Source organism: Macrobrachium rosenbergii, chromosome 58 (assembly GCF_040412425.1).
Source record: "Macrobrachium rosenbergii isolate ZJJX-2024 chromosome 58, ASM4041242v1, whole genome shotgun sequence".
In the NCBI taxonomy this organism is placed as follows: Eukaryota; Metazoa; Arthropoda; class Malacostraca; order Decapoda; family Palaemonidae; genus Macrobrachium; species Macrobrachium rosenbergii.
This window is the reverse complement of record NC_089798.1, coordinates 3,381,338-3,408,199: the sequence shown is the minus strand read 5'-3', so window position 1 is coordinate 3,408,199 and position 26,862 is coordinate 3,381,338. Positions and strand designations below refer to the sequence as shown.

The window sequence follows — 26,862 nt, the reverse complement described above, 5'->3', positions numbered from 1 at the left end:
TATATATATATATATATATATATATATATATATATATATATATATATATATATATAAATTATATGTATATATATACTATATATATGTATATCACACACAAACACACACACACACACACACACATATATATATATATATATATATATATATATATATATATATATATATATATATATATATATATATATATATATATATATATCGGATTTATGACCTGTCAGAAAAAAAAATTATTTCTGTCGTCAGTATAAAGCGAGGGATACACCACTGACTAACGAGGGACATATTCATTTTTAACTGTTTTTGTGTCCGGATGAATGGTTATCTTAAATCAGAAGCTGTATGAACGAAAACTCTCATGATATTTCTTTTGCATGGTGAATAATCTTTGATTGGCACTAAAAAAAAAAATAAAAAAATAATTTTCTTGTACGCAAACTAGATATTTATAAGAAATATTTTCCGAATGTCTTAGGAATACAGCTGTCAATAATCAATACAACAGTTATGAAGCTACTAGATAAGTCGAGAATTTTAAAAGAAAGCAGCGAGTTAATGGAATCTCAATGACATGTATTTGTTTTATGCAACTGTAGGATGCAAAACTAAATAGGAAATATGAGAATCGTTGAATGTGCATGAAACAAAGCTTTCATGCAGAAGAAAGAAGATATAACTCCCGAAGGTGATAAAACCAAAATTTTATGTTACAATAAAATTTTGGATCTCAGATTCGCTCTTCGAAAACACGCACGGGGTACAGTTTTGTCGTCTATGTATTTGTGTGTTTATCCCACAAATATGTTATTTTCTTGTATTATTATATAACATTTTCTATATAATTATACATATTTTCAATTATATTTAATATTTTTTCAAACAAATCTTATTTTCACTTCTTAGATATACAGAAAGAGTCTTAATCTGCTTTGCTTTCTTGTCTCTATTTTGGCAGTAACTGGTCACATGTTCAGGCCAGAGCAAGCAATCTAAGGAATCAATTTTCCTAGAAGAAATAAACTTGCCCAAATGCTCGGTGTCACTGGCGTTCTCTTATACATTACACCGTAACAAACACAGGACCTCTCACAAGTTGCAGGATTCACCTTTCTTTCACAAACTCAAGGAACCTTTAGTTTTCTTGAAACGAACTCTACCCTCCATAACAAGAAACAAAGGAAATAAATCATTCCGGTTCTAGCATCAGCCTCGAATCAACTGTAAAATGACATCTAATATTCCCAGAAATATCGGAAAATGATTCTTTACGATTGTGAGTAATGAATTCTTCAGTTGGTAACCATACTGATAAATAGACGAAAAAATTTTAGCCCTCGCTATCCCCATGGCAGAGGTAATGTTTTCTAGTGCCACAGTTGTCTTGATGCAGTCTTTTTGAAGCAAAATATACATGCCATTTTTGCATTGCAAAAGTAAATACTTAGATACCTTGGTTAAATCACGTATAAGCCTTTTTAGGCGTTCTTAGTCTTCAAAGCTCTTTTAGATAGTATATATATACTGATAAAGAGAAATGAATGACCTCAAGTTAAAAGTATTATAATGAAGGAAAGATAACTTGCCTGTCATGTAATTTGAAGATATCAGTTCATAATATATCATAATGCTGTTTGCTGAACAATATTTTTTGATAGGCAGCCGCTTAAATTTTCATTGTTGTTTTGGTGTTCTTGTGATATGAATATCATAAATTCTTCCATTTCGTGCTTCAAGGGTGTGATTCGATTTCGAAATGTGTACTGCTTATGTTTAATCAGAAGAAAATTCTACAGCGATTTTGTGATTAATCTAGGTAAAATAAACTGCTGTGAACAAACATCCCTTTTTGTAATGAGTAACAGCAGCTGATTTCCCTGTCAAAACTGACTAACAGGTTGCTATTTTTCCTATAAATTGCGTTTACGAATTTTAAGGAAAGAGGTGATGAAAGGTGAAAAAAGCTGGCTCACTCGTTACTGGTGATGCTTTATTCCTTGACTTCTTGGGGAAGAAGTAAACATGATTTACGTAACATGGAAATTTTGAATATTCTGTGAGGTACACACTTCTACTGATCTAATAGGTATGATAGTCTTCATCAATCTAAACTTATCAGGTCTGGTGCTCTATACAGCAGTGTTGTGTAACATCATTAATTTTCCATTTAATCGCAATGAGTGCACTTGTTAGCCTGGAACATGTTAAACCTATCAAAATTACCTTTTGTCTTATGCTACCCTTCCCTTTAGTCTGGATTCCCACATTTGCATGTCGGAACACTAATCACATGCTTTTAATAGTGTTTGAGAAGCATTATCACAGCAGATATTCCTATCTGTGTTTCATAACTGAATGTCCAGGTTTAGTTTGCAGGGATTAAATGATACAACATGAGAATACTTAACGAATAAACAGACAAAAAGAAAAGCTGCACACTTCTTAACACTCAAATTTTCCTTATCTCAGTAACTCGTTCTTATTTCTTGACTATAGAAACAATACCTATCACAACCTAGGAACAACCAAATTTGACTGATTAATTAATTTTTTAACTAGCTTCCAAACTTCAATTTACATTTTCAAGAATGTTAATTCATCAAAATTTTTTTTTTTCATTGGCAGACAGAAAAGAAACAATCAGATAAATAGAAGAAATGAACTTATTGGCAAATAGAAAAAAATAACTAATACAACACAACACAAACCAGAGTGAATGGTGATGACAAACGAAACCACCTTAATAAATATTATGACAGAATCTCGACAATATCAACGAAAATAAAACAGCATACTAACTCACCAGTGATGCAGGCTGCCTTCAGAACTCGATTCCACGGCTTAATCAAACCCGGAAATAATCGGTTATCCAGGATTGCGAGCGATGTGTAAAGACGGCTGGCCCTTAAGTAGACCATTGGATACTCAAGCAATTCAAAGCGTTACAAGAACACTAGCAAATGGAAATTGCTTGGCGCAACGATTTAGCATAATGGATGGATATTGGATCGGCAATTCTCTGGAACCTGTAGCGCCCTTCGTTATGCGAACCTCAGTCTCTGCAAGACAAATCAGATAAAGGCTTAAACAGAATTACTACGCCGAAAAATGAGGAAACCAAGGTATAATCATAAATTCTGAGCCTATTTTTAGCGCAATTTAATGATGAAAAGGTGGAAAAGTCGGTTGCCACGCAGACGATGGATGAAAGTAACTAATAAGAGGATAGAGCATAAAGAATACTTGAAGGAAGGAAATCTGAGAGAGGATTTTGTATACTAAGTCTGTCCCCACTTTGCCTATGGCAACGAAGACATTACCAGAACTCTGTTCCCTGTGGAAAAAAAAAAACTTTTGTAAATATAACACTAACGAAATATTCAGCAGAAACAACAGCTTGTACTTAGGAAAAACTTCTATAGGAAAAACAGAACTGGAAAGGATTTTCTTATGAAATGCGTTACCCATTACTATAAATAAAAAAAATGTGTACACTAGTATAAAAATACTTTCATCAGCTTTACCCATGTAAGTAAATGCATATTTATATATATAACTATAACTTGTGGGATAAACGTGCGAATTCATTTGCAATAAAAGCTAAAAACCGCGTAATTCGGAGAACCAAATCTGATTTTAGCATCAAATGTTCATAAATTTTATGTGTCATACCGCTTTCATTTACAGTTTCAGAGTTAATTATATTTCATGCTTGGGTTCGCAATCTACGATCACGTGATAATTCCATAAATAAAAAATATAATTATTAAAAAGAACTGATTCCTGTGGAAATCGAGTGCTTTTAGAATCCCTGGCCTTTTTTCGAAGCTCAGTGATTTATAAATTTCATTGAATGTGGTGTTATGATTATTTTTATAATTACAGACCATGCTTTAATCCAAGTTATAAAAACCAAGAGATAAAATTCGGGAGATCCAATAAGGTATGCAGTCCAATACAAAAAAACAAACAGAAAAGTATAGAACAAACTATGAACGAGAAATAACGAATCAAAAAACAATTATAGATAAATAAAAACACATAAGATAAATAACGAAGTAAAAAAAACGCAAATTAAAAATGAAGTGTCATTTTACCCTACTCAAGGAAACAGCATTTGTACAGGGTTTGCACTTCTGAAGTTTCAGCTTTTCAGCTACAGGATTAGGATTAACTGAACCTTGTGGGTGGTACAATCTGGGAAGACCTAAAAGCAAAGCAATTTCAAAATTATGAGACACATTATAAAACATATTCCATGAGCTTATTAAAGACCAGTGATAAAAGATTCAACAGAACTTGCGTCTGCCCAACAATTTAAGATGCTGCTGAAGACTTTGCAGGGGAGGAATCAAATAACTGAAACACTTGGTAAAGATAGACAGATCTCCAAAAGTTCTAAAAGACTTTCTCAGTATACAGACTTTTTTGTGCAACTGAAGAAGTTAAAGGCTAAATTTGCAATTAAGAAAGACACCTAGAATTTTAAATGAATTACTTATAGTTAAAGAAACAAGGGCACTACAAGAACTAGGCTGTAGGATCCAGTTTTATAGATCTGCTAACAACCGTGTTTTAAGTTTTTTATTGTTTAACTTCACCCCAAAATTTTCATAGATTTAGCCAAATCTCTGTTAAGAGGTTGAGTAATCACAGGTTTATACTCAGGAGATGGAATGAATGCAAAGCATTAAGCAATAGGTTTGTTTTTAAACCCTGAGAGAAGTGAACTTCCTGTGACAAAGCAGGAAACTATTTTTCTTTATTTCTTTCGTAGAAAAGATATTTAAAAAAGGAAAAACTGTTCAGAATTAGCAAAACGGAAAATGCAATTTGTATATGAATATTTTACAGCAGAAACCAGTCTTTTTTGCAGATTTCGAAAAATTAATTTACGATGCTAAAAAAATACCGAATACATTTTACTGCCATTTTCTTGCCTACCTGAAATTAATAATGAAAATTAAAATATTAAATTTCCATATATCTAATTTTCTTTAAACGATATTTATTTTTGTTTTAACAATCATAACACCTTTAAAAAGATTCTTCAGTCCCAATGCTTAATTTGATATGGGACAAATTCATATTATAAAGTTTTTGCTAGATGTATCAAACTTCTGGAAATAGAAAAAGACGGTAAGCATCCATCTTCTTATACACCGATATGAATGGCCAACAGGAACGAAAAAAAAACCCATATGAAATCAGGTCACAATTGGGGCACATTATTTGAAGCTGCCTTATCGCTGGCAAACGTACACATACACACACACACAGACACACACTCACACACACACACACACACACACATTATATATATATATATATATATATATATATATATATATATATATATATATATATATATATATCTTTTATATAAAAGTGAAAATTTGTACGTTTGTATGTTTGTTTGTATATTTGTGCACTATAGAAATCCGGACCGCTTGACCGATCTAGACAAAATTTGGTACATGGCCATCATCTGACCCAGCTTACTGTAGATAATAGGGGAGGTTTCAAACTTGTACCCCCTTTCCCTTCCCCTTTCTCTAACTTCCTTCCCCCTTCCCTTTGTCACTTACGTGGTAAATAAACTCTATCTCATTTCATGTACTCGAGACCACAGAAATATATTATTGAAAATGCTTTTCAGTCACCACAGCAATACCTGGATAAAAGGGACAGTCACCACAGTAATATCTGGATAAAAAGAACAGTCACCACAGTAATATCTGGATAAACAGGGCAGTCACTACAGTAATACTATGATAAAAGGGACAGTCAACACAGCAATATCAGAATAACAGGGACAGACACTACAGTTATATCTGGATAAAAGGGACAGTCACCATAATAATACCAGGATACAAGGGACAGTCACCACAGTAATACCTGGATAAAGGGAACAGACAGTGCAGTAATAACTGGATAAAAGGGACAGTCACCACGGTAATATATGGATAAAAGGGACAGTCACCACAGTAAACTCTGGATAAAAGGGACTGACAGTGCAGTAATATCTGGATAAAAGGGACAGTCACCATAATAATGCCAGGATAAAAGGGACAGCCATCACAGTAATACCTGGATAAAGGGGACAGACAGTGCAGTAATAACTGGATAAAAGGGACAGTCAACACGGTACTATGTGGATAAAAGGGACAGTCACCACAGTAATATCTGGATAAAAGGGTCAGACAGTACAGTAATACCTGGTTAAAGTGGACACAGAATAATAATACCTGGATAAAAGGGACAGTCATTACAGTAACACCTGGATAAAATGGACAGACAGCACAGTAATACCTGGTTAAAGGTGACAGACAGAACAGTAATACCTGGTTACAGGTGTTAGACAGCACAGTAATACCTGGATAAAAGGGACAGTCACCACAGTAATACCTGGATAAAAGGGACTGACAGCACAGTAATATCTTGATAAAAGGGACAGTCACCACAGTAATATTTGAATGAAAGGGACAGACAGCACAGTAATACCTGGTTAAAGGGGACAGACAGTACATTAATACCTGGTTAAAGGGGACAGACAGCATAGTAATACTAGGATAAAAGAGACAGTCACCACAGCAATTTAAATATATAACAATGGCTGTACGTATGTCTGTGTGTAAGTGTTTGTGTGTGTGTGTGAGCATTTTCAACCAAACTTGGTATACATATGATTTACTATCTCGAAAAGAGCACTGTGGGGGTAAGACATCACTGGCACCAAAGCGGGGTGTGTGGGAAGGGGTGACACGTAAAAATAATAGAAAATGACAGATATTAGGGTCTAATTAGTTTATGATGTGCTTGAGATGAATAATGACACTCCTGATGCCCTTTAAGTCCAAGTTCAGTCCCGAAAGGAGGGGGGGGGTGAGAAAGGGTGGGACGGGAGTGACATTTAGAAATAACTGAAAACGACAGATATTAATGTCTAATCCATAGTTTTCGATGTGGCTGAGATGAATAGTGACACTCCTGATGCCCTTTAAGTCCAAGTTCAGCCCTGAAAGGAAGGGGGCCGGTGAGAAGGGGTGGGACGGGGGTGATGTAAAAATAACCAAAAATGACAGATATTAGTGTCTAACCAACAGCTTTCGAGTTGCTGAGATGAATAGTGATACTCCCAATGACCTTTAAGTCCAAGTTCTGCCCCGACAGTAAAGTGGGTTGAGAAGGATGGGAAGGCGGTGACATGTAAAAGTAATGGAAAATGACAGATATTAGTGTCTAATCCATAGTTTTCAAGCTTGCTAAGATGAATAGTTACACTCCCGATCCCATTTAAGTCCAAGTTCAGCCCCTATAGGAAGTAGGGGTGAGGAGGGGTGAAATATAAAATGTCAAAAATGCTGGGCAATGTAAATGAAGCGACTGCCTTAACAGGAAAGGAGAGAGAGAGAGAGAGAGAGAGAGAGTGAGAGAGAGAGAATAGAGGGGTGTTGGGAGGAGAGAGAGAGAGAGAGAGAGAGAGAGAGAGAGAGAGAGAGACAGAGAGAGAGAGTTTACCTTACAGACCTTACAATTGTTGGGTTGCCCCAGGTCCCTCAGTGTGAGGCGCCTTTGATGTCTACCAGAGAGTTGCTAACGCATCTTCCGGTATATTTTGCATCTTCCAGTCTTGGATGGTCTGGGATGCATCTTAGATATTTGTCGAGCTTATTCTTAAACACATCTACGCTCACTCCTGTTATGTTCCTCAGATGAGCTGGTAGCGCATTGAATAGACGCTGCATTATCGATGCTGGTGCGTGGTGGATTAATGTCCTGTGTGCTTTCCTTAATTTTCCTGGTATAGTTTTTGGCACTATTAATCTACCTCTGCTTGCTCTTTTGATAATTTTAGTTCCATGATATTTTCGGTAATTCCTTCTATCTGTTTCCATGCTTGAATTACCATGTAGCGTTCTCTTCTCCTTTCAAGACTATATAAATTTAAGAATTGTAGTCTTTCCCAGTAGTCAAGGTCCTTAACTTCTTCTATTCTAGCTGTAAATGACCTTTGTACACTCTCTATTTGTGCAAGTAACCATATTATATTGCAATATTCAAGTGGACTACGTCACCACGTTTTATAAAGTATAATCATGTGTTCAGCTTTTCTTGTTTTGAAGTGCCGGAACAACATTCCCATTTTTGCTTTGCATTTTGCCAATAGAATTGCTATTTGATCATTGCATAACATATTCCTATTCAACATCACACCAAGGTCTTTAACTGCTTCCTTGTTTGTGATTGTCTCATTATTAGGTCCTTTATATGCATATAGCATTCCTACTTTATCACCATAGTTCATTGATTCAAATTTATCAGAGTTAAATACCATCCTATTTATCTCTGCCCATTTATATATTTTATTTAGGTCTCTTTGTAGCGAGTTCCTATCTTCATCACAAGCAATTTCTCTACTTATTCTTGTGTCATCTGCGAAACTTCTTACTACTGAGTCCTTAACATTACTGTCTATGTCTGCAATCATAATCACAAACAGCAATGCAGCTAACACCGTACCCTGTGGTACACCGGATATTACCGTAGCTTCATCCGATTTCTCATCGTTTGCAATCACTATCTGTTTTCTGTTTTGCAAAAATTCTTTTATCCATCTTCCTACTTTGTCAACAATGTTATGTTTTCTAATTTTTTCGCTAATATATTATGATCTACCTTGTCAAAAGCTTTTGCAAAGTCTAGGTAAACCACATCTGTATCTTTTTCATTTATCATATTTTTATATATGCTTTTTCATGGTGGACTAACAGTTGGGTTTGTGTACTTTTTCTGGGTACAAAACCATGTTGTCCTATATTGAACAATCTATTTTTCATTAAATGTTTCATTATATTTTTTTTTATTACCCTTTCATATACTTTCATAATATGAGATGTCAGACTCACAGGCCTATAATTACTTGCCTCTAGTCTTGAACCACTTTTGAAAGTAGGAGTAATATATGCTAATTTATGCTCATCATAAATCTTGCCTGTATCTATACTTTGTCTTAATAATATTCTAGCGGCTTTTTGCGATTGAATGAACCACTTTCTTTAACAATATGACAGGTACTCCATCTGGTCCTCTGCTGATCCATTTTTAATTTCATTAATAGCCTGCACAATATCGGCTTCTGTAATATCTATATCTGATAAGTATTCAGTATTTTCATCTCTTATTTCTGTATCATTATCTTCATTTTCAATTCTAGGTGTAAATTCACTCTTATATCTTTCTGCTAATATGTTACATATTTCCTTTTTTCATTCGTTAATCGCCCTTCAATTCTTAGAGGGCCTATTTTACTCTTATTTTATTCATCTTTTTTGCATATGAATAAAAAATTTTAGGGTTTTGCTTGATATTTTGTAGTGTCATTTCTTCTAGGTTCCCTTTTTCATTTTCTTTTGATTGTATAATCTTTTGTTCTGCATTTTCTATCTTACTTTTTAGTTCCATCACTTTCCATGCATTCTTTTCTTTTGCAAGAGCTTTTTCCACTTTCTAATTTTCTGGAACAAGATCCTTCTGTCTCTTGGAATTCGTGACTGATGATTACTTTTTCTTCGGTATATATTTTTCCACTATTTCCTCTAATATTTTATATAATATATCGGTATTTACCTGTATATCATCACTTACAAATATATTTTCCCATTCTTTGTTTAATTCTTCATTTATTTTTGACCAATTTATATTCTTACTATAGAAATTGTATTTTCCATATCCTTCCCATTTTTCGTTTCTTGTTTTTCTGTTTTCATATGTTCTGGAACGGACTGTTAGTTCTATGACATTATGGTCCGAAATACTCGTGTTCTATACTATTATTTCTTTAACATAGTTCAGTTCGTTCACAAATACTAGATCTAAAATATTATCCTTTCTTGTTGGTAGGTGATTTATTTGCTGAATGTTATGTTCTAGTAGCATATCTAATAGAGAGAGAGAGTTTATCGATTTGTAATTCAGAGTTTTCCCGGGCAGTGCTGGGGTGGTTAGCTAGTAACTGGATAAAAAGGACAGGCAAAACAGATATACCTGGTTAAAAGGGACAGACAGCACAGTAATACTGGTTTAGTAATTGGTCAGACAGTATAGTGATAACTAAATAAAAGGGACAGTTACCACAGTAATTTTAATTTTAAAGGGGGGACAGTAACAGCAGAGTAATACCTGGATTGGACAGTTATAATACCTGGATAAAAGGGTAAACCTAATTCCTGGATAAAAGGGACAGACAGCGCAGTAATTCCTGGATAAAAGGGACAGTCACCACAGTAATTTTGGATAAAAGGGACAATTAACACAGTAATCCCTGGATAAAAGGGGCAGATAGAACAGTAATACCTGGATAAAAGGGACAGATCACCACAGTAATGCCTGCAGTTCAAAACCTAAAAGATTAACTGTTGCAGTTGTCCAGGGTGGAACATGTGCATGAAAAAGTAGAACTGTTTTTATGGGATGAACGGACCATCAATACAAACCCCTCCTCATTTGGCCCTTCAGCCTTTCCCTACACCTTCCATCTGTGGACCCCCTTCTCTCTTCCCTCCCCATCCCCTTTCAGTTTAGAGTTTTTTCCCTCTCCTATTCACTTAAATTTGACAGTCATTCAGATTGTTTTTTCCCTGGGGTGAGAGGTGTTTTTTCTGATATAGCATCTAAAATATATATATATATATATATATATATATATATATATATATATATATATATATATATATATATATATATATATATATATATATATATATATATATATATATATATATATATATATATATATATATATATATATATATATATATATATATATATACAATGATGCAGCTTCATACAAGTGTGACCTGATTTCACAACGGGTTTTTTGTTCCTGTTGGCCATTCATATCAATGCATAAGAAGGATACTTACCGTCTGTTTCTATTTCCAAAAGTTTTGAAAAGTTAAATGACTGGAGTTCACTTACATATTAATCTTTTCTCTCTCTCTCTGTCTGTCTCTCTCTCAATACACACATAATAAGTAACCCTCCCCTACTAAGGATGACTTCATTGCAAAAACAACACATCAGTTTCTCCCACCTCCACATTTATACGTTAACTTCTAAATGCTTTGCTTCCACAGTAGAGAAAGCTTCATACACCTGCACGGACGATTTAGGCGATTCTTTAACAACGTTATCTAATCCCCCTTCCTCCTAAACAATGCGCCATACTCCCCTATTTTGCACATTCTACTCAGCTTTTTGAATAAAAAAGCCCTTTCTTTCTAATACATCTTTAATGTTATCCCTCAAGTATTTGATAGTCTTCCTCTTCTCATCTTTCACTTGAATTATGCATTCCTATTGCAACCTATCATCCCGCATTCTTTCCAAACAACCGAACCATCACCCAAATCTATGATACATCTTTTCACCTTTGTTAGCCTTTCGACTATGTCTACATATCTCCATCTTTCTCAGCCATTTAATGCTCCTGATATCCTGTACATTAATACAGTTCATTTCAACTGATTCATTCTTTTCTTTTTTCTATTCGCAAACAACACTTCAGTCTTTTTTCCACAAGGGAGAGTCAGTGCAGATATTCCTTCATATATTCTCATTTAAGCTTCCACAGAAACCTCAAGCCTCTTCTTTAGATTTTGCGCATATCCTGCAATCGTTTTCATATCGTCTAACCTGTGACTTACTTTTGTCGTCATGACATTAATCGTCATGATTCCAAATACCTATACAAATTAATCATTTCTGTTGGTCGCAAGCACCTATAAATATTCGTTCAGAACACCACTCTAACTTATATTTATCATCCCTATTCAGTTGTGCACCATCTGTAAGCATCAACTATCCTATATTTTTCACACTTATATTCCTATCCAGCAACTTTTCACATATTTTTAACGTCCTTTCTCTCCCTTTGACATACTGAGGAGTCAAGGAGTTATGGCACATCCTGGTCTCCATCACTTATATACAAAACCAGTCACTCTCCACCTACATATTTGAGCACATGCTTGGCTTCTATTAAGAAAAATTTTAGTCCGTCTCAGCACATAACCTTTATCACATGTTTTCAACACCCTCCATACTGCCATTTCAGATATTCCATTAAGAGTTTTTTTCCAGTTTTGACTTTCAAATTTCTCACATAGTTGTTTCATAAAAGACAACCGATCATCCTCCACTTATCTTCCACAGCAAGTCCTTCTTCTTTTTGTCTTAGTTAAGGTAACAATAATCCATGGAATTTTTTTTTATAAATAAGGCTCCAAAGTAGGACGGGTATCATAGAGGCATATATTTGTGCGCTGTTTTTGTTTACCCTAGCCCTCTGAGAAGCGTCGGCCCAGGGACTAGGAATGGAGGATAATTACTGACAATCTACTGTTGAGGTGACTTCATTTCTAAACACTCAGCAGTGAGCCACTTCCAAGATCGTAAGTTTCACTTTGAGGTATCAAGTGTTTCTGTTGTCTCCCCCAGCCAGCCAGTGTTAAGTTTTTGTGAAGGAAAACCGGCTTTATCTACTGTCAGATGGTATTCACGGAATACATGTTTGTGTGCGTGTGGTTTTGTACAGTTATTTGGTCAGATGAAAATATGTGATATCTTGTATACGTAGTCGTTTTATACAGGAAGGTCAATGTATCACCCAATGGTCACCTCTTGCCTGGAGCACGAGTTGAATTCAGTATTTCACAAAAAAAAAAGATTAAACTTTATGTCGAAGCGGCTTTTAATCAAACCCGTAAGCAACATTTTAGAATGTTACAATTAATAAAAAAAACTGCTGCAGACATAAATAATTGTGGAAATTTTTAATACTTTTCTTTTATTTTGGTTACTGTCTCGTTTTATTGTCAGAGGACGTATTTTTATGCAGTTAGTGGGTCTAAGGAAAAATTATGTACATGTCCAGTGATGGAATACCAATGGAAACTGTATCCTGTTGCAGCACACAGATAGGTCAGTGTCCCCAAGTATTTGACAGGAAAAAGGTAAGTGTTTTCTGATTTTGGGAATATACTTCCATAATGCTCTCTATATAAAATTTATTCCCTAGTTTAATATAACCCGTCTAGATAAATGACTTTCTTCTTTTGTTTTCTGTGACATTTCAAGCCATTGTCATTCTTTCGTTCATTCCTTAATTTTTGGTAAATAAATTCATAATCTTTTCTGTAATGAAAATGTCTAAAAATTTCGTGTATTTTTTCATATGAAAGGTTATTGATAATGAGTAAGGATACTGAATACAAGGTAACATTTTCTTAATTCAAAACCTATCTTAAACCATCTCTTGTATACTTGAATGAAAGGGCTGGCAAAAAGCCAGTATTTCAATTTTTTTCTGGATCTCAGAATTATGATAAATGTCCCTGCCTTGAAAATCGGTGACAAAGTTACTAGTCTAAGTATTTTCAAGCTTGAGCTATGTTCCAGAGCCACAAAATTTACTCGTATGTCAACATTTTTATTTTTGTAATTTGATGAAATTTAAAAAAAAAAAATTAAGTGACCTACTTTTCTAGGTTCCTGCAAAGGCCCACATATACTGTAATTCTCTTAATTACTTGTTTGTACAACGTTGATTCAAGTGCCATCGACTCTTTTCTTTGCACTGTAAGAACTGATAACACAAGAATTTGGATTCTATGTAACCACCATCATAGCGGAGCGCCTCTCACCAGCAACGTTTTCCAAAGTGCTCGTAAATGTTCTTCAAAATCCAAAATCATTGAGTTTCTTCTTCTTTTATTGTTTCATCTTCAAACGGCAAACATCATGGTTGATACGAAGAGCTCTCTAACCAGTTCAGTCTTTATTTGGTTTTCTTCTTTTTGTAGGGATAACCCCATTGACATAGATAATCAGTGTTTTCACATTCATACCTTTTGTTTCTGTTATACTTAAATGCTTTTTTGGCTAAGAGGTAAAAGAGGTTTAAATGGTTCATAACTCTTTCAATTATTCACCCAACAAATCTACCCGTACTGCAATTTTACAATGTAAATGGTAGCTAGGGTCAAGAAAATGTGATCTTGGGGATTGGGAGGGTGTTTGTAAAGGTGAGGAAAGCATGGCTGGCGAGAGGGAAGAGAGCATGGCGGTTTGGTAGAGAGAGGTTGTGGTTGTGGGATGTCCCATTTTGTTGTTTTGAGGGTTGTTCTCTTAGGGCTATAAGTTTGATTTGGAATTAGTGAATTTTTGAATTTTTGTACATTTTTCATGTTATTTTAATCTAGACTATTTAGGCAGTTTTGGTTGAGAAAATGGCAACAAAAATCTCAATTGATATGATTAAGCCCTTTAAGGGCTAAGGAGACATAATTGCTTGGTTAAAAAAGGTATTGGTAGCTAGGCTTCAGAAAGTGAATGATGTGGCTGCATTTAGTCCAATTGTTTTTGGAAAGTTATGTATTGGCCTTGTATTTGGAAATGAAAGAAGATGACCAAAGTGATAATGAAAAGATTGAAGAATTACTGAAAGAAGCCTTTACAGATGCAGCTTTTGTAGCATTTGGGAAATTAACTAATTCAAGGTGGACGGGAGTGAGTAGATGTTTTAAAAATTAATTAAGAAGATTGGCAGTGTTAGCTTGGAATGCATAGTGAGGTTATAATTTGTGAATGGTATGCCTAGTCACGTCAGTGCATCATTACAGCAACTACCTGGAATACATTGAATGGCAATAAATGAAATTATTAATAGAGCGAGAATATTGACTTCTAATACATTCGGTGATGTTGCTGCTGTGAGCAGATCTGGGCCCAAGTCTGTTCAGAGTTAAGCAATAGTTTTGGGGGGAGGGGCGCTAAATGGGTTTAGTAACGAAATTTTGATGAAATCAGGGGTCAGTGTTATGGGTGTGGAGGCCCATATATGCTGTGTTATTGTAAAGACTGAAAACCAGTTGTGTACTTTCAGTGTAATAAGGTGGGTCATATTTCAACTTAATGTGATTCGGGAAATGAGAAAAGGGGGACTGGTGCACCAACAGCTTCCCCCTCAGAGGTGTAAGGGCGCCCCATTGGAGGTTACCATTTGTTAAACTGAAGGTGAATGGGTATTCTGTGGTGGGCTTGGTGGACACAGGTTGTTCTACTAAAGTTCCTGGTTCACATTTGATGGATAAAATTAGTGGAGGAAGGGTCATGACTGCCTTTGATGGGAGAGAGATCTTGTGTAAAGGTGAAATGTATGTAAAATTGAATATTGATGATGTTGCAATTGCTGTAACTGCTTTAGTGGCTGAGAAATTAATTGAAAATATTGATTTAATTTTGGGCATGAATGCAATCAATGGGTTTGAAGGTGTTACAGTAGCTGAGGGTAAATTCTGTTTGGCAAGGCAAGATGTTCAGTGATAAGTGATAACTCGGAGTGTGGTGCTATAGGTAATGCATGTGGTAGTTCCAGTGTTAATACAATTGAAGATAAAGATTTTATGGCAAGATTTGATGGTAGTCAGTGGATAGTAGAGTGGTTCGTCAAAGAGGGAAATAAGTAGAGTTGACGAATAAGATTAGTTCTTATGATAAACGATGGGATGAACGGAAGAGAACTGAGTTTGAGAAGGAAATAGACAAGCAGGGACAAGCAGATTGAGGATGGGGTCTTGCCTTTAATGGTTGTTGAGCAACCAACTGAAAATAAAGTTAGACCAGTGCTGGACTTTAGAGAGCTGAACAAGTTTGTAAAGTGCCGAACTGGGGATGATGCTTTCAATGTGTGTGGTGAGACCTTAAGGGAATGGCGCAGAATGCAAGGTAGCATAGCTACTGTAGATATGAAGTTGGCATATCTGCAAATTAGAGGGGGCCAAGAAGCTGTGGTGTTATCATCTTATAAATTATAAAGGGCAGACTTACTGTTTAGCAAGGTTGGGATTTGGGTTGAATTCTGCTCCTCGAATTCTGGGAATAATTTTAAAAACTGTTTTGGGGAGGAGTAAGGACATAAAAGACTCTACAAGTTCTTACACTGATGACATTTTGGTTGAAAAAACTCAGGTGGCAGCTTCTGAGTTGGTCATATACTTAAAACTGAATGGATTGATTGCTAAAGTGCTGCTTTGGGTCTTAAGATAAGTGAAAGATGGTGTTCGGTATTTTGCAAGAGGCACTGCCATCCCAGAGATTTCAGATGAGATATCAAGATGAGTGTTTTTTCAATTTGTGGAAAATTGGTGGGCCACTATCCCATTGCCAATTGGCTTAGAGTAGCTTGTGGCTATGTGAAGTGGTGAGCAGGTGGTGGATCATGGGACAGTAATATAAAACCAGATGTTTTGCTGAGCTCAAAGAGGTTGTTTGGAAGGCAAAGGAAGATGATCCAGTGCAAGGGCAGTGGCATGTTTCTCGGTCTGAGGATGGGATTCTTTGGTGCGATGCGAGAAGTTTAGCACTGGGATTTGTTGGAGATTGGTAGTGTTGTGGTTGAGGATGCAGCTTAGTTGCGAAAGAAACATGACAGCAATCATATTAATGTGGCTGAGTTGGATGCTGCAGCAAAGAGCATCAATATTGCCCTGCAGTGGGGACTAGAGAAATCAGAGATTAAGACTGATTCTGCTACTATTCTCAGGTGGATGAAATCTGTTATCATAGAGGACAAGAGGGTGTGTACAAAGGGTGTAGGAGAGATGATAATAAAGCAACGATTGGCATTGTGAGGAGGCTACTTGAAGAATTTGGATAAGAATTGAGGGTGACACTAGTCAATACAGTGAAGAACAAAGCTGATGCCTTGACCCGGGTTGAAAAGAGCTGTCTTTTGAATAAACTAAAGAACCAGGTGAGCAGTGAGGAGATGTGTTACATGAACACTACTGATTCAAGAGAGGCGCACAACAGGCATCATATGGGTTTAGATAAGACTACATTTTTAGCTCAGAAACTAGACTCCAAATTGATACACAAAAGTGAAACAATGTGAAAAGGACAAATGGTGAAACGTTGTGAAAAGCTGTTTGCAGTGTCAATCAATTGGTCCTGCTCCAGTGGTGCACGAGGCCGGTAGTGTGAGCATGGCCAGAGATTGGAAGAGACTTACCACAGATGTCACACATTATAGGAATGTACCGTATTTGTCAATAATTGACTGTGGTCCTAGCAGATTTGCAGAGGAAGTAGCAGATATATTGAATGTGATTTTTTGGAATGGGGTCCTGTAGTTGAGATTCTTATAGGTAATAGTACAGTGTTCAGTTTGGAAGTCCTATAGATGATGTTGGATAGATGGAATATTCTGAGGTATTTTTGACCCTCCTATCGAGCAAGGGGGAATTGTATTGTGGAGAGGCACCACAGAAATATCAAACCTATCTCTGAGAAGGGAGACATAAGTCCATTATGACACTCAGGAAAGAGTTAGATGAGAGTAGTGTTCCTCAAAGGGCTATCTACAAATATGAATGGAGACACCTGGTGAAAGTGCCAGTCACTGTAACTGAGGACGTTGCTCCTGTTCAAGTGGGAGATGAAGTGTGGGTAGAAGAAGGGGCTCATAACTGGAATTAAATCTAAAAATAATGTGTCTGTGAATGATTGGACTTGCATGGGGTTGATATGCCGAGTTCCTCAGGGGAGTCTAGTGAGGAAGGAGGTGAATGTAGAAAGGAAATGATAACAGGAGATATCCCAGAAGGAAAAGGCGTGCTCCTGCTTGCCTGGTTGAGGGACTATGAGTTGGAGTGCCTGGGGGAGGAACTTTGAATTGGAGTAGATTTCTGCTAATAGACTGTTATTGTTGCCTGCTTATTTTTGGATTTCTTTTGATGTATTAGTTGTTTTACTGTAATAAGTAAGAATAATTTTTGTTTTTAGTTTTTGATCTTAAGAACATGGGGTATGAGGTGTATATATATATATATACATATACATATACATATATATATATATATATATATATATATATATATATATATATATATATATATATATATATACAAACACATCAGACGATGTACATGTAAGTTTTGGATTTGTGATCTCAGTCAGCTTTCTGGCTCTACTCATCAACGCACTGGAGTGTTGTTCTGTTGTCGATAAAGGGTAGCAACGATGATGGCGATGGATCATTGGAAGAAACTGCTGTCGGCTTGGTAGTAAATGATTGGAGAAACAAGTTACTAATTTTTGTTTATCTCTTTAAGACTTCATCATTAAAGATACAAAGAATCCCTGGAGATTGTGTAAGTGTCGCAGAGTTGTTGGTGCCACATGCACATTATCTGATGAAATAAATAGAAAGGCTGTGCCAGAAAATCACTAAGAAAAATAGAAATAAAGGTTAAAGGGTAAGAAATAAGCTTTAGCCGAATACCACGAATAAAATATCTTTTCACACCTAAATTTGTGCCTTCTTGAAACGAGTATTTCGAAAGGCAGCTCGTGACTGCAGGTGAAAGATGGGCTTTAAAAAGAACTTTTAATCTTGCTTCATCTTCATTAACCTAATAAAAGATTTAATTACTGTTGATCGTATTCTTGGAGAAAAAAAAATTACTGTGAATTTTTCTCGCCTACACACCCGAGAAAGAAGATTTAATGACGCAGTGTACGGACGAAAGGTCTTCACTTGATTTTAAATCTGAGATATGAAGGAAATTTGCGAATGAGTTCAACAAAAGCTTTGTCTGATTGCAGTTTTTCAAGTCTTCTTAAACAGCACGATGAAACGGACCCTTTGTGGGAGGCTAGATCATTATCAAATTTGAAAAAATGATGTCTTTGGTGAGTCGTCAGTCGATGTCATAGAATTTTATTATGTCTTCCATAATAAAAGAAGAATCTTTCAGTAATGACTGTCTTTATTTAATTGTTACTTAACACCGACTTGGATTCATTCAAGTTCAAGGCTATGAAAAGGAAACAAAACCAAAGTGAGAAGAAAATGATTCTAATTTTTATGTTATGTTATCCTGTTCTCAAGAAAGTTGTGTTTTGCCTTTTTGAAATCTTAAGGCCAAATTTCAGTTCATACTAATAGGTGCATTTGTGACAGTAATGATAACGAGGACAATAAGAAGACAATATACGGTGTTGCTGGAAGGAAAAACAGTACAAACATTATTTTATCTCTACAATAAGGTAAAACATGTAAAAAGGAAAGTGGCTGATTCCATTCATGTACAGCACGAGTTATATTTCCCTTCCTGTCAATTATTTCTAACAGAAGGATTGATGAATGAAACTGAAGAAAATAGTAGCGTACTGCATAAGATTATACACAAGATCGTAAATAGATGGAAAAGCTTCAGTGACTGAGGAGGCCAGTGTTCATAGTTGATAACTAGGTTACTGTTTCACTAACCTATAAAACTATTTAAGACCATCTTCAGCAGAGAAATAGGATAGCCATGTTAGTTACATTGGGGGTTGAACAGTGCACTGCAGTAAGAGAGAAGCAGAAAGTTATCTGTGATTGCAAAAGAACGAATCACTAACTCACAGATCAGTCAAGACGAAAAAAGCTGAGAATTGTGGGATCGATGAAGGATGCTAGAGAAGACAATCAGATAACATGGACTAATTACAGAGCCATATATATAGTATATATATAAATATATATATATATATATATATATATATATATATATATATATATATATATATATATATATATATATATATATATGTGTGTGTGTGTGTGTGTGTGTGTGTGTGTGTGTGTTTAAAGATAAGATATAGGTATTCCATTTAAATTCTTAATAAATAGACAATCGAATGCTACATGAATAAAAATAAACGCGCACATAAACTTTTCAAACTTCTCCGCGTAATTACGTTACCTATATAAAAACATTTCCTTTTAATGGAAGAGAAATTTTACATTTTATTGCCACTAGGTGAATGGACACGGAGTATCTTAACTGCTTTTTAAATGCAGGTTCTATGACTAGTTTTTCTTTTCTAATTATGGGATCTCGAGTTTTACAGTAGGGAATTTTCATGTCGGGGTAAAACGCAGGACACTCTCAGTGTGGGCGTTTATTACAAAACAACAGAGCAATATTAGTAATCAGAAAACCTGCTTTGAGCTATGTGTAAACCTATACTACCAAGTGTGTTTGATGTAGCATACATTCGCTTAATAAAGCTAAGGAATACCTTCTGATGTTTTTTCCTATATTGCTTTCGAAAGCCTTAAAAGAACATTCCTATACACATACTAAACTGGACGGAAGAAAACGAAGATATTCAACACAAAGTACAAATGTGATAAGAACTTACGTGACAAACAAGATATATTAAGATAAAGATGAGTTTTGACATTTGGTAAGACCATCTAAATCAGGACAGTACTACGGTTCTTTGATTAGAGATGAAAACTGCAAGATTTAAACTAGGAACTGAGTCTGACAGTGAATCACATTCCTATAAAAAGGAACAGCTTTTGTTTAGTAATCCTCATGGAGGAAAGTGGGGGAATAACTCCAGTAACAGTGAGAGATACTGTATGATTCCAGCACAGACGTGAACTAAGAAAAAAATTATATTGAAACTTTAGGAACGAACAAAAGAATATTAAAAAGAAACTGATTGCAATAAAATGGATGCTCATGAACATGCTCTGTGAAGCAGACCAAAAACATATCATATCAGACTGAATTTAAGGAAGCAAAGAGTAGACAGTCCCGTAAATAATTGGAGGAAGTGAGTTAGGAGAAATCCTTCGGGCCGACATTTTGGTGGTTAATCCTTTGTGTAATCACATTGAGTGGCTTAGCCTCCGTTGGAAGTCGTTTCCTGTTTGATTTATTAATTGGTGAAGGACTGTGGCATTGTCACATTTTTTTTTTTCAAATGAATAACGACAGGAACAGCGAAATGATTACCGTTATTATCGTACTCTCTTCGTCTTACCCTATCATTATTATTATTATTATTATTATTATTATTATTATTATTATTATTATTATTATTATTATTATTATTATCTACTTGCATCAGCGGAAATATTTTATATTTCACTTAACTGATCTAACTATCTTTTTTGTTGGAGCATCCATTATTTAGGGGTTGCCCTGCATTTATCTTGCAATTCTTCTTTCTGCTGGGTAAGAACACATTCGGCATTTATTTTCTTTTTGTATTAAGGAGAATAACTCGAAGTATTTCAAGGCAGAAGAGATATATTGAACAGAACTTTATTTCGATATTGTTTTGCCCAAGTGTCCAACAGGGGCATCTGAGGCAACAGGTGGTCACAGCAGGAGCATAAAACCCTCTCGATTTGTGTGAGAGAGTTTACAGTTCAGAGACTAGCCTACTAGGCAAAAACGGTGATGTGATGTGATGAAGATTCCAGATGATGTTTCAGAAAGTAATAAGGGAAGGAAAGTTAGAAGCCTTATGAAAAACTATGATGGTAAGAGTGTCAAGTATATGTGTAGTGAGGTCAAAATCACCAACGTGTCCAAAGTCATTACTTTTGTTGAAATTAGAAGTGTGCTTTTTAAGATTCTTTCTCCGGTAGTAAAAAAATATTTTCTCTTGCCATGGAAAGGTAAAAAAAAAAAAAAAAGTCAGAGAGAACATGCTTGGCTTCTCCATTGTATAATTGCTCAAAGTGGAGATAGATCAATAATTCAAGAGTTGGGGAAGCATATCTATGTTTCGATTTGGGGCCAAGCGCAATGATTTGTTGAGTAGATAACCTTTTTCCGCTAAGAAATGTGGCTGAGATAAATAATTGGTAAAATTTTGAAAATACGGCATACTCTGACTTATAAAAGTTCAGAGGTTTAACGTCATCTCAAGTGAATGCTAAAAGCATAAACAAGGTAGTTAATGTACAAGTATATCGTCCAGAGCAAGACCTAACTAACTTTGATAATGCAGAAGAGGTAAATGTTAAAAACAATGTAATTCAAAATAAAGATAATGAGAGTGATGAGATTAGCAACTCTATGGCAAAGTCTGGTCTGATGGAGTTCAACAGTGAAGATAGTATGAGGACAGGGGTAATGCGCAAAGAGGGCGTTGTTGTTATCGAAGGTCCAGATGACAGCAATAGTTCTTCACACTTCATCCATGATGAGGAGGACACCCAACAGTGGTAGACAATACAATAAACCTGGGTCTTGGTAAAAATAAGATTGTATGTTATGCTCTTCTGTATGATCCTTGTGAAGAAGTGACGAGAATCACATAAATTTGTTAGATGACAGTTATAATCAATTCTTTAAGGATATCAAAAAGGACTATACAGATAGTGTAGTTTGACAATATTCTCAAAAGATATCACGTGCAAAACTTAATGAAGGATAAACACACATTAAAAACAGCGAGAATGAAACTGAAAGAAACCAGAATGATAGGTCTTACAATACTTTTGAAGTTGGTCAGATTAATAGCGGAAATGGGAATACATGGATTGAGAGTCATGGGGAAAGTAATGCTAATCATTATTCAAGATTGTGCAGCCCTTGGAAGGATGGGATCCTCGACGAGAGAAAAATCTTTAATCCCATTCCTTCGAGGCTTCGTACATGGTGATCAGTATGAGATGCTGTTGTTTAGTGCAAGTTTTACAAGAGACTAAACACTGATACCAGCAGGCACAAGAAGAAAGTACCCAAGAGCGCTTTCTTGTTATGGCTTTGGGAGGTCATCTAACAAGGGAGATAGCTTTATAACCTGGGTGAGATGGCATAAGGATTAGGGCATTGCAATGTCCTGATCATTCAAAAGGACCTTAGCAGTATCACAGATAATGAAGGCACGTATTTTGTAGCACCAAACCACCTTTATCTCTTTCTTCCTAAGGAACTTCACCCACACGTCCTTGCATGTTTTATCTTTAAGGCCTGTAGTAGCTGTTCTATGAGCTATGTAGCTATCCGAGCATTACTAGGACAGAACAGCCTCACATCTATAAATATACAATGGAGAAAGATAGTGGGAAAGAAAGAAGACTGGTAGTCTTTTCCTCTTTTTGTCTTTTTCTGCGCAGCAACTAATGGCTATAATCTCACTGGTCAGGCCAAATGCAGTACACTTACATATAAGTACTTTTAGTGTCTGCCATTTTTTTGTAATCTGTAAATGCTACTCAATTTGTCCCTGTTTCAACGAGGGTTTGCACGAACCTCGGATTTTACAATAATGTGCTACCTTCGGAGCTAGTTTTCGAATTTCACACAGGTAACCAAAATTTCACATATTTCCTCTAGTAAGGTTACAAATAAATCATACTTTGACACATGACCCTGTGATATTCAACATCACATATTCCAGAATGTTCACATTCGGGACCAGAAAGCTGAAATTTCTGGGAGGGAGATCAACACAAGCCATGATCTCTGGACAGTACCTCCAACCTAAGGTGTGATTCTCCTTAAGGACGAGGATGTTTGTAGTTCTGTACAAATCTAAAATTTTCAATATGCTGGCTGACACAGGAAGACCTTCATTTGTTGTTTAGTATGTATACTGCTGCTAATGGATTAAGAGCAGTTCAATATTACTGAAGTAGAGTATGACAAGCCTGATTTTCAAGTTGTTAAAATCAAGAGAAAACATAAGAAATCAGGTGACAATAGTGTCTTAGAAAGTAAAAGGAAGAAGACTGTTAGTGATATATTTTCCTGATATGGCTGTTCTTAAGGCTATCAATGGTAACAAGAATGTTGTTTAACCATCTGCAAGATCTAGTTTTTATTTCACAAACAATGACAGTTTTTTTTATCAATAGTCCAGATTTCTCCGTGTTACCAAGAACTTGAAGAAAAATGTACAGGTAACTGAATGCAACATATGCAATGCACCGAGAATCAAGCATGATGGGACTCATCAACAGAAATAGGTCACTAGCAAAATCATGTACCATTCCATTGGCATCTACCATGATCTCCTACCTTTGTAAACAAGTTATGGGATTGCCATCACTTCTAAGAGAAAAGCGACAGTTTCAAGAGGACTTCTTAGATTTATTGTAGAGAGGAGCCTTCCTCCTTCTGTTTCACTAACCTGATGAGGGAGGAGGACAGGAGGAGAGGAGGGAGGAGGAGGAGGAGGAGGAAGAGGAGGAGGAGGAGGAGGATGGCAATAAAGAGGAAGTGGAAGGCAAAGCACAGTGGTGCTTCTCCAACCTCCTGTGACCACAGGTCTCTCTATCCTCCCCATATCTGCTGAGGTCAGAGCTGAGAAAGATATCATCAAAGGGACAGGAGCAGGAGCTGCCAGAGAACCTTCAATAGGAACAGAAGAAAAAACAGGGACTTCTACAGATGCACTACACTTGGTCACAGAGCAAAAGCGACACAAAAGCAGCAGAAAAAGAGGGGATGAAGTGGAAGCAGATGTAGTAGCAGGAACAGACATCATACTACTGTAGTGACAGCACCAGTCAGGGGAAAAAGTCATTTGATCACCATCTGGTCTGCACAAACCTGTCTGAGACTGAAGAATGTGAGAACAAGCAGATGCACCCAGTAGAAGCAAATATGGCCAAAGCAAGCAAAGAATGGGGAGGGGGAGGTGAGAAGATCAACATGGCTTTCTCCAGCTTCTCCCTTTTTGACCCACGCTACTTCCACTGAGCAGATAACCCAGACACACTCAGTGCAGCTCAAGGATGACATACACTCTCAACTTCTGCAATTAGTACAGTATGAGAATTGATAATCAAAGGTAACATGAATCTAGAACACTTGCACTCAGCCCATCTACTGTGATCATTCTCTCCAGATTAATGAACAAGCTAAAGCAATCACTCATTCAAATTAGAAATTACTCAAGTAATAAACTTCAAAAACAGTTGATGAATAGTTACTCAAGATGTCTGTAGGGCAAAGTGGCCAAAGAAAAAGTGGGTAGTGCCCCCACCCTATGACTCACTTGCCACGAGTTAGCTTTAGTCAAAAGTATATCCACATAAAATAAGAAAGTTTGTATTTCGAAGGGACAAGCAGTCTCAACTAGGTCAAGCATAAAAAACAGACATGGAGAAAAATAGCAACTTCTTGTTAAGCGTCTGCAGAGTCAAAAAACACTAATATAACAAAATAAGCTTTTATACATACCATTTAAGCAAAACACCCTATCCACTAGTGGAGAGGAACGAAATAGAATTTCATGGCTGCACCTACAAGATATAGAAAGAGAAATTATCAATATTTACTTGGCTTAAAATTTATGCTTCATTTTTATTTAGAAAAGAAGTAATTAATTATTCAAACAGGTGAAACTGACAAAGGGGGAATATTTAATCACTCAATGCCCCTTATTTTTTTAGTTTTACTAATTTCATTCAAACTTGATAGTCATAATTGACATCAACTTACAAAATAATCTTTATCAGAATAAATTGCATGAATATGGAAAAAGAGTAAAATGAAAAAGACAACAAATTCATGAAGCTATATTAGCACAACAAAAATATTAATGAGATTTTTAAACTTAGGAGGCTGACATGTAAATTTTGGGAATTGAGAAATATTTGGAATTTCATATTAAACCTTGGCTGGTAATATGCTAAGTTGTGATTCAATGCAAAAAACAAAGAAAGGGTCAAATAAAATCTATTTTGTTAGCTATAAAGTCACAGAGAGCCTGTGCAGGATATCTAAAAGAAGCCTGTCATTCAGTCTTTGATTTGCAAGTGTTCTGTCAATGAATAGTTACATCACTGTAGCAGCGTAAGGGATGTACATTAGCGATGTGCAGAAAAATTCTGTACTTAAAATTGTATTTTGAATAAATTTCAGGAGATAAGAATTGCATTCCTTTAAGCTAAAACATGATTTATAAAATATGGTCCTCTAGGATTACACGTCACACCCTTCCAGGCTCAAATTGATAATAAATTCTTGGTTTGTAACGACTCCTAAAATGTGAAAAACAAAATGCTTTAGGTAGTAGGCAGTGCGAAAAATGGCACCTCAAAAGATAGACTTTGAATAGCGAGCAGCAAGCACCTAGCTACAGCTAAATAATCTGAATGTTTCATTATTGTGTCCTAAAAAAAAAAAAAAAAAAAAAACCGCGTTAGCAAGTCAGTCACACTGTTGAACTGTACGTTATCAGGTCACAATAATGAAAACTTTCAGACTCAGTGGCCGAGGAGTAGCTCTGTGGGTGTGTTAACACTGCAGTAAAGAACGCCATAAACATAACTTATCGCATATGCATCACAAACCGGCTGAATATAAGTCAAAGACTAATTTGTGGTTCTAAACAAGCGCTTCATACAATTATCCAGGATTTGACAAAAGTTTTCAACCTGCTTGGGATATATATACAGCAGGTTTCCTGCGTGTGTTAATAACATGTTTTACCGGAGCGCGGACACGGCCTAACAATCAAAAGTAATAAAGGCGGCCACGTAAGTTTCCTCTTGATGAATATCTTCCCATTATGAACTAATCATTGTTCATATTGTTGAAAAACAGGAAATCACCAATTCCAGCAATCATGTCCAAAGGTAAAGGTCACGGGAAACTCATAAAAACACTGTTCTTATAACGACACAGCAGAAATCATTAAAAACAGGCCACATGCGTTTTAATTTCACCTTCGACCGCCCAAAAAAAAAAAAAAAAAAAAAAAAAAAAAAACTCTGCATCACAAGGAATTAAGGAACCATCACGGCAGTAAAAAGGAAAAGTTTTCAAAGTATGAGCGCAAAATGTTATCTAAATTGAATATTCCATGGCAGCCAGAAAACTACACGCATTTTAAATCCCGAGGTAGCCAGAACTTCTGTAATGAGTATAGTATTAAACAGACCGGACCAAGTATTAAGTTATCGGAGAAAAGTTCAGAGTTTACAACACCCTTTTAGGAAATGAAAGCAAGTTTTTTCTAGACTGCAAATTGAATCGTAATAACAAATGC

The 26,862-nt window shown here is 35.8% G+C and overlaps 1 long non-coding RNA gene across 1 annotated transcript in view; it reads right to left on the bottom strand.

The window, feature by feature from the left end:
- Window positions 1-25,113, bottom strand: part of LOC136837319 (uncharacterized) — a 139,162-nt gene extending 114,049 nt beyond the window's left edge. The window contains exons 1-2 of the long non-coding RNA XR_010852639.1: window positions 25,050-25,113; window positions 2,801-3,056 (exon numbers count right to left, since the gene is read on the bottom strand). This is a non-coding gene — a long non-coding RNA (uncharacterized lncRNA). The remainder of the gene's footprint in view (window positions 1-2,800; window positions 3,057-25,049) is intronic.
- Between the last annotated feature and the right edge of the window lie 1,749 nt (window positions 25,114-26,862).